Genomic DNA, 16,976 nt, shown 5'->3' with positions numbered 1-16,976 from the left:
TCACAGGCCAGGTGTCAAGACAAAGAGCAGCTGCAGCATCTCTGCGTCTAATCATCTTTAGGGTTGCGAGTGTGTTTCACTCTGGGATGGGTTCCGCTAAATCTCCAGCAGAGTGATGTCAACTAAGTAGCACACCTTCCAGAGAGTTTGGTTTTAATAGAAACCTGAAGGTGTGTGTGTGTGTCCATGTGTGGGTGTAGCTTGGTTGGTCCACAATCCTGTCTTATCTCCGTTTCAGGGTTAGTGAGGATGAATGAGAGGATATCAGGGATGGTCTTCAGACTCTGTAGTGTTTCATTTGCCTGTCTGGAGCGGGACCTTGAACAGAACCAGTGGACAGATAGCTAGCTTATTCACCTCTGTAATTGATCTTCTCTGGGCTTGTACTCTCACCACTGTAGCTGCATCCTAAATGGCATCCTATTCCCTATGTATTGCACTACTTTTGACAAGGGCACATATAGGGAATAGGGTGCCATTTGGGACACACTCTGTAGCCGGGGAGGAGTTGGAATGGAGCAGACCTGTCCTCTTGATACTATTGCACTGTTTACATTTTTCCGGTCAAACTAAATCAAGCAGAGTTCAAGTATAAAAGTATTTGACACACACTACCGGTCAAAAGTTTTAGAACACCTACAGTACTCATGCAAGGATTTTACTTTATTTAACCTATTTTCTACATTGTAGAAAAATAGTGAAATAACACATATGGAATCTGGTAGTAACCAAAACAAGTGTTTGTTTTGAGTGAAGGAAAAGCAGCCAACAAGTGCTCAGCATGTGGGAACTCCTTCAAGACTATTGGAAAAGCATTCCAGGTGAAGCTGGTTGAGAGAATGCCAAGAGTGTGCAAAGCTGGAGTCAAGACACAGGGTGGCTATTTGAAGAAACTCAAATATAAAAAATATTTTGATTTAACACTTTTGGTTACCACACGATTCCATATGTGTTATTTCATAGTTTAGACGTATTCACTATTATTCTACAATGTAGAAAATAGTAGAATAATTAAAAACCCTGGAAAGTGTAGGTGTTCAGTATAGCTATCAATATTAACAAGATGGCACCGGAGGGTAGGCCTGCCGTCTTATCGGCTCTTAACCAACCATTCTATTTTGTTTGTTCGTGTCACGCCCTGACCTGAGTATTCTTTGTTTTCTTTATATACTTTGATTAGGTCAGGGTGTGACAAGGGTGGTATGTGTGTTTTTGTCTCATCTAGGGTGTTTGTACTGTCTAGGGGTTTTGTAGATTTATGGGGTTGTTTCCATCTAGGTGTTTATGGAGGTCTATGGTTGCCTAGATTGGTTCCGGCAGCCCCAAAAATGTATTGGGGGGTGGCACACAGGGAGTGTGGCGAAGCCAGGTAAGAGACCTGCGCCAACTTCCTGTGCTTACCGGAGATAGAGAGGAACCTGGCAGGCACCGTGTTAACGCATGGAGCGCACTGTGTCCCCGGTGCGTGTGCTTAGCCCGGTTCGGTACATTCCAGCTCCTCGTATCTGCCGGGCTAGAGTGGGCATCGAGCCAGGTGACATGAAGTCGGCTCTACGCATCTGGTCTCCAGTGCGTCTCCTATGGCCGGCCTACATGGCACCAGCCTTACGCATGGTGTCCCCGGTTGGCCAGCACAGCCCTGGCTACGGGGAGGCCTGGCTACGGGGAGCATACAACCAGGAAAGGTTGGGTAGGCTCGGTGCTCAAGAGCTCCAGTGCACCTGCATGGTCCAGTCTGTCCGGTTCCATCTCCACGTACCAGCCCTCCGGTGGCAGCCCCCCGCACCAGGCTGTCTCTCCGTTTCATCCCTACAGGTGCTCGCGCCTGTCCAGCGCTGCCAGAGCCTTCCTCCTGCCTAGCGCTGCCAGAGTCTCCCGTCTGTCCTGAGCTGCTAGAGTCTCCCGTCTGTCCTGAGCTGCCAGAGTCTCCCGTCTGTCCTGAGCTGCTAGAGTCTCCCGTCTGTCCTGAGCTGCTAGAGTCTCCCGTCTGTCCTGAGCTGCTAGAGTCTCCCGTCTGTCCTGAGCTGCTAGAGTCTCCCATCTGTCCTGAGCTGCTACAGTCTCCCATCTGTCCTGAGCTGCTAGAGTCTCCCTTCTGTCCTGAGCTGCTAGAGCCGTCAGTCTGTCCTGAGCTGCTAGAGTCTCCCATCTGTCCTGAGCCGTCAGTCAGCCAGGACCTGCCAGAGCCGTCAGCCAGCAAGGAGCTGCCAGAGACGTCAGTAAGCCAGGAGCTGCCAGAGCCGTCAGCCAGCCAGGAGCTGCCAGAGCCGTGAGCCAGCCAGGAGCTGCCAGAGCCGTGAGCCAGCCAGGACCTGCCAGAGCCGTCAGCCAGCAAGGAGCTGCCAGAGACGTCAGTAAGCCAGGAGCTGCCAGAGCCGTCAGCCAGCCAGGAGCTGCCAGAGCCGTCAGCCAGCCAGGACCTGCCAGAGCCGTCAGCCAGCAAGGAGCTGCCAGAGACGTCAGTAAGCCAGGAGCTGCCAGAGCCGTCAGCCAGCCAGGAGCTGCCAGAGCCGTCAGCCAGCAAGGAGCTGCCAGAGACGTCAGTAAGCCAGGAGCTGCCAGAGCCATGAGCCAGCCAGGAGCTGCCAGAGCCGTGAGCCAGCCAGGAGCTGCCAGAGCCGTCAGCAAGTCCAGAGCTGTCCCTCAGTCTGGAGCTGTCCCTCATTCCGAAGCTGCCCCTCAGTCCTCACCTTTGTGGGGGGTACTGTCACGCCCTGACCTGAGTATTCTTTGTTTTCTTTATATATTTTGGTTAGGTCAGGGTGTGACGAGGGTGGTATGTGTGTTTTTGTCTCATCTAGGGTGTTTGTACTGTCTAGGGGTTTTGTAGATTTATGGGGTTGTTTCTATCTAGGTGTTGATATAGGTCTATGGTTGCCTAGATTGGTTCTCAATTAGAGGCAGGTGTTTATCGTTGTCTCTGATTGGGAACCATATTTAGGCAGCCATATTCTTTGGGTATTTTGTGGGTTATTGTCTATGTTATGTTGCACGTTAGCACATTGTTTATATAGCGGTCACGTTCGTCTTATTCATTTTGTTGTTTTTGTTTCAGTGTTCTTCGTGTTCTTCATTAATAAAGAAGAATGTATTCTAACCACGCTGCGCTTTGGTCTACTCCATACAACGATCGTGACAGTTCGTAACTTTTCGCTTTGTTCGTAACTTGTTTTGTATATAATGTTGCTGCTACCGTCTCTTATGACCGAAAAGAGCTCCTGGACATCAGAACCGGGATCACGGACCTCAAATTGGACGATGAGTTCTTCTTCAATGTGTCGGACACGAGGGATACACTACGGACACTGGACCAAGCCCAGATCCACTGGAAAAGGAAATGTAGGTTTCGCAGAAAGAGATCAGGATGCCTTATGAGGATCAGGCGACGAGTGGCTAATCTGCCCTTGCCTTCGTTCTGCTAGCTAATGTTCAAACGATGGAAAATAAATGGGATGAACTGAAAGCAAGTATATCCTACCAATGGGACATTAAAAACTGTAATATCTTATGTTTCATGAGTCGTGGCTGAACGACGACATTAAGAACATAAAGCTGGCGGATTATACACTATCGGCAGGACAGAACAGCAATGTAACGACATTTTGTCTTCCTCTGACAAGGAGCATGACAGATCGGACCAATGTGCAGAGTGGTAAGTGTTCGTCATTTTTAATGAAAAGACACTGAACACGAAAATACAAAATAACAGAGTGAAAGACAGAAACGAAAAACGAAACAGTTCTGTCTGGTGAAGACACAGAGACAGAAAACAATCACCCACAATGAACGACACCTGCCTCTGATTGAGAAGCATATCAGTACTTTGATGCAGGGAAAATTAAATACCTCCAACCTCCCTCATTTCTATCAGCATGTTAAATGTGCAACCAGAGGGAAAAAAATTCTAGACCACCTTTACTCCACACACGCATGCAAAGTTCTCTCTCGCCCTCCATTTGGCAAATCTGACCACTACTCTATGCTCCTGATTCCTGCTTACAAGCTAAAATTAAAGCAGGAAGCATCAGTGACTCAGTCTGTAAAAAAGTGGTCAGATGAAGTAGATGCTAAACTACAGGACTGTTTTGCTAGCACAGACTGGAATATGTTCCGGGATTCTTCCGATGGCATTGAGGTGTACACCACATCAGTCACTGGCTTTATCAATAAGTGCATTGAGGACGTCGTCCCCACCATGACTGTACGTACATACTCCAACCAGAAGACATGGATTACAGGCAACATTCGCACTGAGCTAAAGGGTAGAGTTGCCGCCTTCAAGGAGCGGGACTCTAACTCGGACGCTTATAAGAAATCCAGCTGCGCACTCAGATGAACCATCAAACAGGCAATGCACCAATACAGGACTAAGATTGCATCGTACTACACCGGCTCCGACTCTCGTCGGATGTGGCAGGGCTTGCAATCTATTACAGACTGCAAAGGGAAGTACAGCTGAGAGCTGCCCAGTGACACAAGCCTACCAGATGAGCGAAATAACTTCTGTGCTTGGTTCGAAGCAAGTAACACTGAAACATGCATGAGAACATCAGCTGTTCTGGACGACTGTATGATCACGCTCTCCGACCTTTAAACAGGTCAACATTAACAAGGCCGCAGGGTCAGACGGATTACCAGGACGTGTACTCCGAGCACGTTTTCTGACATTTTCAACCTCTCTCTGTCTGAGTCTGTAATACCAACATGTTTCATATAGACCACCATCGTCCCTATGCCCAAGAGCACTAAGGTAACCTGCCTAAATGACTACCGACCCATAGCACTCACGTCTGTAGCCATGAAATGCTTTGAAAGGCTGTTCATGGCTCACATCAACACCATTATCCTGTTAGAAGTTCACCGAGGGATCATGATTGGGACTGTACCAAATGATTGATGTATTAAAATAATTGGTTATGCTTATGTTGTATTAACAGGGTCCTACATTTATAGGTTCCTAGACTACAGATTAACAATATGAGGTTTTAATATTGTTCCACAGTTCTCTAGTTCTCTCTCTCTCTCTCTCTCTCTCTCTCTCTCTCTCTCTCTCTCTCTCTCTCTCTCTCTCTCTCTCTCTCTCTCTCTCTCTCTTATAAAGAGACCCCTCTGAGAAATGTAATGTGTGACAGACAGAACTCTGCAGGGGAGTGTAGGAGATAAGACTACTCAGACATTCCACTATAAATCAACTTGGACATTTACTGCTAAGCTTCTAGATAGCACACTAAAAGCCTTGTTTATATAGCTTGGTAGGCATGGTTTTGGTCTCAGGAGTAAAAGGTAATGACGTAGGTAGTGACATCACTAAAGGCTGGACTTTGGTTTAATAAAAGCAACTTGGGACCTTTTCTTTTTTACAGAACTTACTCGGAAACATGCGTGCTATGTTCCTGATTGTCAACTTCTGTCTACCATTGCATTAATAAAGGTTTTTGAATTATTTAATTAAAGATATTGTCATAATGATAATTTCACCAATGATTTACAAGGAACAAGGGAATGAACCCTAACAATCCCAGAAACCCTAGACCCACTCCAATTTGCATACCGCACCAACAGATGATGCAATCTCTATTGCACTCCACACTGCCCTTTCACACCTGGACAGAAAGAACACCTATGTGAGAATGCTATTCATTGACTACAGCTAAGCGTTCAATACCATAGTGTCCTCAAAGCTCATTACTAAGCTGAGGACTGTGTGGCTATGCAAAATCACTGGATGTTTTTGGAACTAGTGAACGTAACGTGCCAATGTAAACTCAGATTTTTTACATTTAAATATGAACTTTATCAAACAAAACATACATGTATTGTGTAACATGAAGTCCTATGAGTGTCATCTGATGAAGATCATCAAAGGTTAGTGATTCAGTTTATCTCTATTTGTGCTTTTTGTGACTGGAAAAATTGATTTTTTTCTGTGGCTTGGTGGTGACCTAACATAATCGTTTGTGGTGCTTTCGCCGTAAAGCTTATTTGAAATCGGGCATGGTGCAGGGATTAACAACAAGATCACCTTTAAAACGGTATAAGATACATGTATCTTTGAGGAATTTTAATTATGAGATTTCTGTTGTTTTGAATTTGGCGCCCTGCACTTTCACTGGCTGTTGTCATATCATCCCGTTTTTTATTTTTATTTTTTATTTCACCTTTATTTATCCAGGTAGGCTAGTTGAGAACAAGTTCTAATTTGCAACTGCGACCTGGCCAAGATAAAGCATAGCAGTGTGAACAGACAACACAGAGTTACACATGGAGTAAACAATTAACAAGTCAATAACACATTAGAAAAAACACAGTAGAAAAAAGGGGGATTGCAGCCCTAAGACATTTTACGGACTTGTAATAAGCATTTCACTGTAAGGTCTATATCTTGGCCAGGTCACCTGTTGTATTCGTCGCATGTGTCAAATAATATTTGATTTGTTCTTAAACAATTTGACCTGTAGTGTATATGCTGCTGGGGCTAGGAGCACAAGAATTTTCTCTGCACCCACAATAACATCTGTTAAACATGTGTATGCGACCACTAAAAATGTATTTGATTTGATTTAGGCAGCTTCAGCCCGTGTGGTAGCTGTTCATTCCCATAGATACTGGAGCATCAAACTGGTTGTTCCACCTAGTCCTACATTCTGTTTCACCTGATGTGACGTGGTCCTTCTGTAGCTCAGTTGGTAGAGCATGGCGCTTGTAACGCCAGGGTAGTGGGTTCGATTCCCGGGACCACCCATACGTAGAATGTATGCACACATGACTGTAAGTCGCTTTGGATAAAAGCGTCTGCTAAATGGCATATATTATTATTATATATTATGTGTGGCTTTGTTCTCCCCTGAGTAAAGGAAGAGGGTTATTTGGCTTTGAGTCCCTCCCTCCCTCATGACACTTCTCTGTTCTCATCTGGTCACGTGGTGTCCTCTAGTCTCTCCTCTCTCTGATCTCTCTAGCTGGTAAATTATCCCTAGGACTACCTCGAAGGCCTCCTTTCTCTGTGGGCTAAGTTATGTCCCACAGGAGCTTCTATGTGTATGTTGGGATGCTTTCTCTTCTGTGTGTATTTATAGAGGCAGGATCCTTCCAATTCTTGTCCACACCAAACTGTATTCTCTCTGTCTCCCCAGCGTGTCTGAATTATCTCCTTCATAATCAGTCAGAAAGACAACATGGCTGTCAATACATTTCCCTCACCTCATTTCCATTAACGCTTATAAGGGTCTCGGTAGATATCGGCTCTCTTGCAGTCGTGTGCATCTGTGTGTGTGACCAGATTTTTCAGGATCAGTATCTCATTAGTGTTGTGTTTGTCCTCATCGATCCAGGCCACTGCTGCTGGAGCCACACTGCTACTGCCCTCTGAGTCCCTCTGGACTACTACTGCTGACCACTGCTACTGCCCTTTGAGTCTTTAGTCTCCTCTCAACCACACAGGCCAGGGGTATGGAGTGATGGAGGGGAGGACGGATGGAGGAAACGAAGGGAATGAGGGAAGGATACATGGAAGGGAAGAGGGATAGAGGAGAAGGAGGGAATTAGGGACGGATGGAGGGAAGAAGGCAATGAGGGACAGATTAAACAATTCTTGGACTTATTTCAGAATTTAGCTTGCCTGAGAGAACTCAAGACTAGGACCAAGCTATAGAGGATCAGGCTGGCTAGAAGTAAGTTTTGCATGTCTCCACCATGTCATGATCAACTCTCTGAGTCTGGACTGTCGTCAGTATTGAAATCCTGCCTGTCATTTTAATGTGGTTACGAGGATGTCCACCGGCCCTGATCATTCCACACGCGTGACTGGCATTCATGTGCTTGGCAGCTAAACAGGAGGGGAGATGCAGGTGTGTGTGTGTGTGTGTGTGTGTGTGTGTGTGTGTGTGTGTGTGTGTGTGTGTGTGTGTGTGTGTGTGTGTGTGTGTGTGTGTGTGTGTGTGTGTGTGTGTGTGTGTGTGTGTGTGTGTGTGTGTGTGTGTGTGTGTGTGTGTGTGTGTGTAAGAGTAACGTTCCCTCCATGCTCAATCAGGGCTGGATGATCTAGGATTACTGGTGCTGCCTCCTTTCATCCTCTCGTGGGAGCTGGTGTGTTTGTCTGACAGAAAGACAAAATGCTAATCACAGCTATAGATAGGACCAACTATAGATGACTAGGCATAGGCATGAGGCTGTACGGAGGGAGGGAGGGAGGGATCCTGTCCTGTCTAACACACTATGCTAATCAGAGCTGTAGATGGGACCCATTGAGGACTGAATTTAAGCCTGTAGATCCTAGAGGAGATGGGACGCATAACCATGCTTAATAACCTCTTCTATGTTATGGCAACATTTTGATTTCTGACTAAATAGACATACACAAAAGTAACTGTTATTCATGTGTAATTACATGATTCGGACATGCCAAAACTTGATATATTTGGAAAGGAGACATCTGGGAGATTATGAAGAAATTATCAGAAGATCAGAAGTTAAATAGTTCAGAATACACAAGATCAAGCACACACAAAATACGTTTTTTTTATTTTTTTTATTTTGAAAGTAATTTTTAATTGACATGCTAGAAGTGAATTATTGATGCCCAGAGCTGGAAACACATCAGATGGCTTCCACAACATGTGAAAAATATCAGAGTAAAATGAGATTGATAGTCCTAACATCTAGAAATGGCATATGTCTGTAAATGAGATGCTATTCTAGTGCTATTATATATTTTCAATCCCACATTGTGGCGGTGTTATGAGGTATCCAGAGTCCTTTCAACCTCACCAAAGCGTCAGAATGTGGTAATTGCACTGTTTTTGCACACTGGATGTGCCTAAAAATTGTTCACGATAAAAACAAATTCTCTCCAACCTCTCTACAAAATAAGTGCTTTTTTCAACCTTTCCAAAGTGACTGAACATTTAGCCTAGGCACATTCAATGTATTGGTCCCACATACACATGTACTGTTTTCAAAACAATATAAAAGCAACAAATCTATAATCTATAAAACTATAAATCTATAAAACACAAACTTGGTTACACACGTGATTTTCACAAAAAAAGGTGCAAAAATTTAAAAAAAGCTGAACTAATTGCAAATGGCATTCGTGTTTGTTTTACATCCCAGGTGTAGATGATTGGATTTCACTTTCACCATAGCTTGTTTATGTCATGATAGTCTTTGAAGCAGTCAATCTCTCTGACCACAAAAAGCAAACTGGCATTTCAGACAGAAGATCTGGCATTTCACCCCCCTTGTGTTTTGTGCAATGCTTGCAGTTCTTCCTTTTCTCCTTTGGCATGCATGTTGGATAGTGGCGCTCACCTTGAGTGGGGGGCCTTGTGATGGTTATGATGTTGCATTGGCCCCCCCAACACCAGCTGCTCTCGGAAGGCCAACTGGGAGAGAGGGGTTTGACCTTTTTCTTTGGCCATCTGCTTGTGGAGAATGAAAGCATTTATTGTAGCAATGTCCACAAAGTGGTTAAAAAAAGTATTGTGTGGAGGTCCTGGTAGTAGCCTATCAAAGCGTTAGATAGGTTGACACCCCCCATGCTGGCATTGTAGTCCTTCACAGAAACAGGGACATTCTTCCTTACCCGTGCCACATTGGCATTTTTCACCCTCCTTGAGACATGGTCATTATTGAATGCCTTGTGCTGTATGGTGAGCATGGTTACGTCCAACGTATGGTCCCCGTCTCCTCTGTCTTTGTCAAGTCTTGGGGAAACCGATTCTGTTAGGACGAATTGTGCCACAGGCCACTATTTTATTTTTCAAGAGTTCTGGTATAAAAATTGTCCACAAAGAGCTTGTACCCACTGACAAGTAAGGGGAAGTTCATCAGCTGAATGACAGAGTCATAACGAAGGCCCTAACCAGTGGGTTTGATCGCCTTGCCTTCATAGATGAAAAAGTTCCACATGTTGGCAGAGGCTGAAATGGCTAGCACAAAGAGCTTGTAGCCCCATTTCGTTGGCTTATTTTTCATACATTGCTTCAAGCCAATTCGAGCCTATGAGACAACCATGCGCTCATCTATAGATAGATTTTAAGCAGGCTGGAAATACGTTTTTCATGTCTCCACCATGTCATGATAACAGGGCTTGACTCTTACAAGACGAGCATACTAGCTCTGTAGCTAGCTACGATCAAACAAATCAAACCGTTGTGCTGTAATGAAATGAAATGAAAATGTGATACTACCTGTGGAGCGAAGCTGAATGCGACCGGGTTGTTGAGTGCGGAAGTTCTATTCAGTAGACGTTGGCTAGCTGTTGGCTAGCTAGCAGTGTCTCCTACGTTAAGGACGACAAATAGCTGGCTAGCTAACCTCGGTAAATTAAGATAATCACTCTAAGACTACACGCTCTAAACTACACAATTATCTTGGATACGAAGACAGCAAAGACAACTATGTAGCTAGCTAACACTACACTAATCAAGTCGTTCAGTTGAGTGTAATAGTTTCTACAGTGCTGCTATTCGGTAGACGGTGGACGTTTGCTAGCTGGCTAGCTGCTGGGCAGATAGCAGTGGAGACAACGTTAGGACGACGAAATACGAAGTTGCAATAGAAGTGCTGACTGTTTCACTTTGTTGTCCTCTTTCTTTTCCTTTTTCTTCTGTCCTTCTTTTGTCCTTATTTTGTCTTCTTTTCTTCTGTTAACTAGATATTTTTTGTTGTTATTCTTTGTAAGCTAGCTAGCTTCTTCCAGGAGAGTCCCTAGCAACTGCTTAGCAACAAGTAAACAATTCTGCTAGCAATTCAGCTAGCTAAGATAACTGTACAATTTTATGAAAAATAGTTACTTTTTCAAAAGCCTGTCTTTTTTGGTTTGTTCCTTGTTTTGTCTTCTATTGAGTCTTGCAGTTTTCTCTTGATTTTTTTCAATGTACTTCACTCTAAAAAAACATTTAAATCTCAATAAATACAGGAGCTCATTTTTCAAATCATCTGCATCCTCCACTTTGTGTTGAATAAAATAAAAGGATGCATTAGAGTTGACTACATTTACAAAACAGCATTACTGTGCAGTAAAAACACCAAGCCTAAACTTTATCTGTACAGTGACTCACATACCATTCTCATACCAGACAGAATTGAATAAAATAACATCTAATAGGATCCCCAAATATGAAGACATTTAAGAGATTGTAAACAGATAATGATCAGGAGATCTAGGTTCTGTATGTCCAGCAAATATATTTGATATTATCTGCAGAGCTTTGTACCAGCTGAGAGCTGTACTACAAATATATAAATAAGTATGTTGTTGAAAAATGACTAGTCCATTAGAAAAAAAGTTTTTCATTTTATTCAGAGAAAAGAAAATATGCAACACACAACAGTCATTATTCCATTTAAACATTTGTTCTGTTCCAAATAGAGTAATTGTCTTTCTTTGTGTGCAGCGTGCTATGGAACGGTGACAATAGGGGATTAGGGTTTCTAATTATCTTCCCAAATCCACTTTAGCCAGGCTAGTGAGTCTGCCCTACTGCTGAGCTGGGGTTTATAGCTAGTGAGTCTGGTGAGTCTGGCTTGGGGCTCAGCTAGGTTTTTAATCTCTCTCATGCCACTGAGCTGCTTCTGGATTGGAAGGCGCAAAGAGAAAAAGAGAGAAAGGGGGAGAGAGAACGAGAAAATAAGCGAGAAAGAGGAATAGAGAGAACAGGAACATGACCCTACCTGCTTTCTCCTTTGCAGGACTGACAGGTGGAAACCTGATGTACCAGGGTCATAATGTCTCTCCCCTGACACCCATCCTATAGGATCTGTTGACCTATAGGTTAAGCTATAGGTTGAGGACATAGACTTTAGAAACACTTTTCCTGCCAGCCAGGTAGAATACATCATATCGTCCAGGTGGTTTATGGTAACGTATTGAGAATAGTCATTGAATAATTCATATTATGTTATGCCCCTCGGCACCAATGATATGTGACTTCTGACCCTCTGTGGGTTCTGTGCATCTCTCAGACCTGCTCCCCCAAAGCAATAGGGGTGGGTTCTGTTAGAATGAGCTTCAGGTCCCTGCTGTATCCCTCTATGACTATGCTGATGGCAGGGTTGCAGTTTTGTGAGAAATGTTTTGAAAAAGGCTGTATCAGTACAATTTGTTGAACTGATTGAACAGAGAGCCTGATTTCCTTGGCTAGCACACTCACGGCTCTGTCCGGCTGACGTGACCTCAAAGACACAGTCACCGCCAGATGTTGCTGAAGTCACCTTGTTCACCTCCTTGCCCATTAATATGCCGCCTGACAAGAAATTATGCACATTCTATTCAGGATAGACGGGGAGGCGGGAGGGGACAGACGCACGGACAACTTCGTCACGCTGTCAAAGTGTTAGGCAGTCTTGAGGATGAATCATCTCTTCATGGCTTCTCCCCCTCCTCAGCCCTTCTTCTCCCCCTCCTCCCCCATTCTTCTCCCCCTCCTCAGCCCTTCTTCTCCCCCCTCCTCATCCCTTCTTCTCAACCCTCCTCACCCCTTCTTCTCCCCCTCCTCACACCCTTCTTCTCCCCCTCCTCACTACTTCTTCTCTCCCTCTTCTCACCCCTTCTTCTGCCCCTCCTCACCCCTTCTTCTCCCCTCTCATCACTCCTTCTTCTCTACCCTCCTTCCACCTCCTGGCCACTGAGAGTAGTGGCCAGATGGAATGTTTAGCTACTAGCTAATTAGCCCCCAAGCTGTGACACTCTCTCACTGTTGCAGGTTGGTCAGGTTGTGTTTTTCCTCCTTTTCCACAGACCTCTATCTCAGTTAGCTTCAGATTGGGCCAAGGTGCATAACTTCGTGTCCTATATAGAGTTTGTATCCATGACCATGACATACCTCTGCTAATCATGTTGCGAGATTGAGCTGTGTGTGTGTACGGCTATGTGTGACTGTGATCCTAACACAAGGTGAAGTGTGTTATCCAGAACACTCTGGTTATGTGTCCTTTACTCTGATGGTGGTGGTAGCATCTCTGGCTCTCAACCTCCAGGAAAGCCTCAACCAGGGAAACAGACCCAGAAATAATGATGCTGTATTGCCATGGACTTTCTGAGGCTGGCTGCTTTTCCTCTCTTTCATTATGTCACCTGCCGCCTCTCAGCCATGTCTGTGTGTGACCCAGAGGAGCACTATTAGTTGGAAACGATCATGTCCCGTGTCTTTCTTCAAGTGACAAACATGTTTTAATCCGACAGCCAACAGCATATAATATATATCTATATTTCAAAGCATCACATGGCTAGTAATGTCAATACACTGAGGCATCATTACAGCACAGAATCTCTCTCTCTCTCTCTCTCTCTCTCTCTCTCTCTCTCTCTCTCTCTCTCTCTCTCTCTCTCTCTCTCTCTCTCTCTCTCTCTCTCTCTCTCTCTCTCTCTCTCTCTCTCTCTCGAAAGTTCATCTTAACCCACTCCCCTCTCCCGACACTCCCACCATAAAAGAAGTACAGTAGGAAGAATTTCCAGCGCCCATCACCCCAACACAACAGGTGTCAAAAAGTGGTTTACAGTAACCTTACCGTAATTCAGTTATTAAGAGCCTCACATTGCATAATAATATTTGTCACTATATGCTATACGCCTTTAAATGATTGTTTGACACGCAAATATTTTCATAATGAATGGAATGTTTATTGCTTCATTATGTTTTTTTATAGTAATGGATTAATAGAGAGAAATATAAAATGTATTACCAAAATTACTTCTAAATGTATGTTTAATTTAAAACGGTATGAATTGTCTATCAATCAAATCTATCTATCAATCAATCTATGAAACATTCAATGAAAAATAAATGCACTCCAGCCTTCATGGGTTCCATAGCCATTCCAGGCAAATCCAGTGAAATCCCCACACTGAAGAGGGTTGCCCTCAAGGAAAAACCCACCTCCACCAATACAGTATGCATCAACCTCACCGCCTTTGGGTTTGACCCCAGAGCAGATGGCTGTGTCCACCCGTTCATGGTTTATGGCTCTGAAACTGACGAAGCCTCTCTCAGTCTCCCCTCTAGTCTCCCCTCTAGTGTTCGGGCCGTAGAACATTTTGGTGGACTCTTTGTCCCGAGGTCATATACTATGGGAATGGAGGGTCCATTGTCAGACAGGTGTTTTCCAACGTTGTACTCGACCGGTTAGTGGTGGAAGAGGTAGTACAGGATCATCCGTACAGATGGAGGAAGCGCCTCTCAGTGTGGTAGCGCATGATGGCGGCCAGGTTCCAGTGGTAAAAGGGCGTTTTGTTGGGAACGTGCGACACCGACATGTCTTCTGCATCTATGTCATAGTAGAAGTCATCGTCCGTGGCTGCCTCCACTGTTCCGAAAGTCTTCCTGTTGGCCCAGTTGCCTTCCCCTTCTGGCCAGTTGGCATTGTTGCCCTGCTGGCTGGTCCAACGATCACCAATTGTGCACTTCCTGTCGATGTTGTCCTCGTGCACGCTTGCCACCAGAGTCCAGCCGCCACCCGCTGTGGTCATGTCACAGAAGGTCTGTTACTCCACCCCAGTAGCTGTGGTCAGGGAGTACAGACCATCCTCAGATGGACCATATACGTCTCTAGCTTCCCTGCAGCTTCTAGCAATGAACTGAGCCCTATTTCTTATCTCATCAACTTTGGCAACTTTTGGAGCGCTTGTCGGTCCAATCTTTTTTACAGAATCAAGTGGTGAAGTGTTTGACGTCTGAAACGCCATCAGTAGTGGGATCGTCAGCAGAAAAGCCTGGTACATCATGTCTGTTGTAGTAAGGTTTCAGTGAGGGTCTGAACCTGATAGGACAGCCCATATTAAACTAGCATGTAGGCAGGAGTAGTCCTGGGATATTCAGCCTGTTTATGGTTTCAGAATTATCTTAGCGACAGAACTCAGGCCATTTTGCTAGATGGGGATGAATCAGAATTTCTTGATATTTAAAAAGGTGTTCCTCAGGGTTCGATTTTGGGTCCATTATTGTTCACTTTGTATATTAATGACACTGTTAATTCTTGTAGCATTCATCCCTATGCAGATGCCACAGTTTTGTATTCCTGTGCCACCTCAGTGCAGCAGAGCATTTGTGAACTTCAGCATGACTTTAATTCAATTCAGAAATCACTTAGAGATCTTAGTGTTAAATACAAGTGAAACCAGGTACATGTGGTTCTCTAGGTCACAAAATGTTGACCCTGAGGACCTGCATATTTGGCTGTAAATGAAGTCCAAATTGAGCTTGTTTCTCAATATAAGTACCTGGGTGTCTGGATTGATGACAAATTATCCTTTGTAACGCATATAGAAAATCTGACTAAGAAGCTAAGATCCAATATTTTTTTTATATCGAAATAAATCATGCCTTAGTATTAAAATAGGAGAAAGATTGTTCGAGCAACGCTTCTCCCTGTACTGGATTTTGGTGATATTGTTTACATGCATACGGCAACCTCTGTTTTAAAACCCTTGGACACAGTCTAACATTCAGCAATACGTTTTATCACAGGGGACACTTTTAGGACTCATCATTATAGTCTGTGTAGAATGTGGGATGGACCTCTCTGTCTGCGAGAAGAGAACTGCATTCTCTTTTATTTATTTACAAAGCAATCTTACAGAAACTGCCTCTATATGTAACATCATTAACTAAGATAACAATAATATTGGGCGGCAGGGTAGCCTAGTGGTTAGAACGTTGGACTAGTAACCGCAAGGTTGCAAGTTCAAATTCCCAAGTTGACAAGGTAAAAATCTGTCGTTCTGCCCCTGAACAGGCAGTTAACCCACTGTTCCTAGGCCGTCATTGAAAATTTGTTCTTAACTGACTTGCCTAGTTAAATAAAGGTAAAATAAAAAAAACAAGTTACACTAAAGATCCCTTCAGTCTTCACAGATTTAGGCACATGCGCTTTTTGTTTTTTTGTCTCTAATTTGTTGAAAAATCTGCAGAGTTCACTGCAGTTAGATGTACTGGTGTCACTCAGGCAGTTTACATTATTGATTGAGGACCTCTATGTAGTTGAATGTGGTTGCTTTTATACACGTGTATGTTTTAAAATTCTGTTTTTATCGTAATGTGTAGAGGGATCTCTTGTAAAAGAGATGCTTAATCTCAATGTGACACCCTGTTTAAAGAAAGGTTAAATAAAAATAAATACACATTTGTTTAATCTTCCTACATGGGTATGTCAGCTAAATAAATATTTTGGTGACAATTTATTTTAAGGTATACATGTTTGCAGATGTATTACGATGCACATATTAGCTAATGTTCCTAAGCAACTTTTTTTGTACAAGCATTTCGTTACACCCGCAATAACATCTGCTAAATATGTGTATGCACCAACACTATTTTATTTTATTATAATTTGTAGTTAATAAAAGTGTATAAAAGTAGCTAATAAGGTCTTTATTGTGTCTTATTAGCCATACATTAAGCCTTTATTAAAGGTGCAAAATGCAAAAATCGTTCCTCCACTTCCTGGTTGCTAAAATTCTAATGTTTTGCCTGTTTTCAGTTAATGTGTCAAAACAAGCAGTCATTGTGTAGAGAATCATTGTACCATCTAAACCACTGTGAAATTGTCACGCCCTGGTCGAAGTAATGTATGTTTTTCTTCATTTATTTGGTCAGGCCAGGGTGTGACATGGGTTATTGTGGTGCGTTTTTGTCATGGGGTTTTTGTAGGGTTGTCTAGGAAAGTCTATGGTTGCCTGAGGTGGTTCTTAATCAGAGGTAGGTGATTATCGTTGTCTCTGATTAGGAACCATATTTAGGCAGCCATATTCTTTGAGTGTTTCATGGGTGATTATTCCTGTCTTTGTGTTTGCACCAGATAGGGCTGTTTCGGTTTTCACATTTCATTATTTTGTCGTTTCTTCATGTGTAGTTTTTTCCTTCATTAAAATATCATGAATCATCATCACGCTGCATTTTGGTCCGACTCTCATTCGACGGAAGAAAACCGTAACAGAATCACCCACCACACCCGGATCAAGCAGCGTGGTAACAGGC

The 16,976-nt window shown here is 43.7% G+C and overlaps 1 protein-coding gene and 1 pseudogene across 10 annotated transcripts in view; one reads left to right on the top strand and one right to left on the bottom strand.

Moving 5' to 3' along the window:
- The window catches only part of LOC118398965 (receptor-type tyrosine-protein phosphatase U-like), a 305,732-nt gene that overhangs the window by 45,656 nt on the left and 243,100 nt on the right, over positions 1-16,976 (top strand). The window lies entirely within an intron of this gene.
- Positions 13,774-14,725, bottom strand: LOC118398927 (intelectin-like; annotated as a pseudogene).

Source organism: Oncorhynchus keta, chromosome 20 (genome assembly GCF_023373465.1).
Source record: "Oncorhynchus keta strain PuntledgeMale-10-30-2019 chromosome 20, Oket_V2, whole genome shotgun sequence".
Lineage (NCBI taxonomy): Eukaryota > Metazoa > Chordata > Actinopteri > Salmoniformes > Salmonidae > Oncorhynchus > Oncorhynchus keta.
Note: the sequence above shows the minus strand (reverse complement) of the source record. Positions and strands in the feature narration are given on the sequence as shown.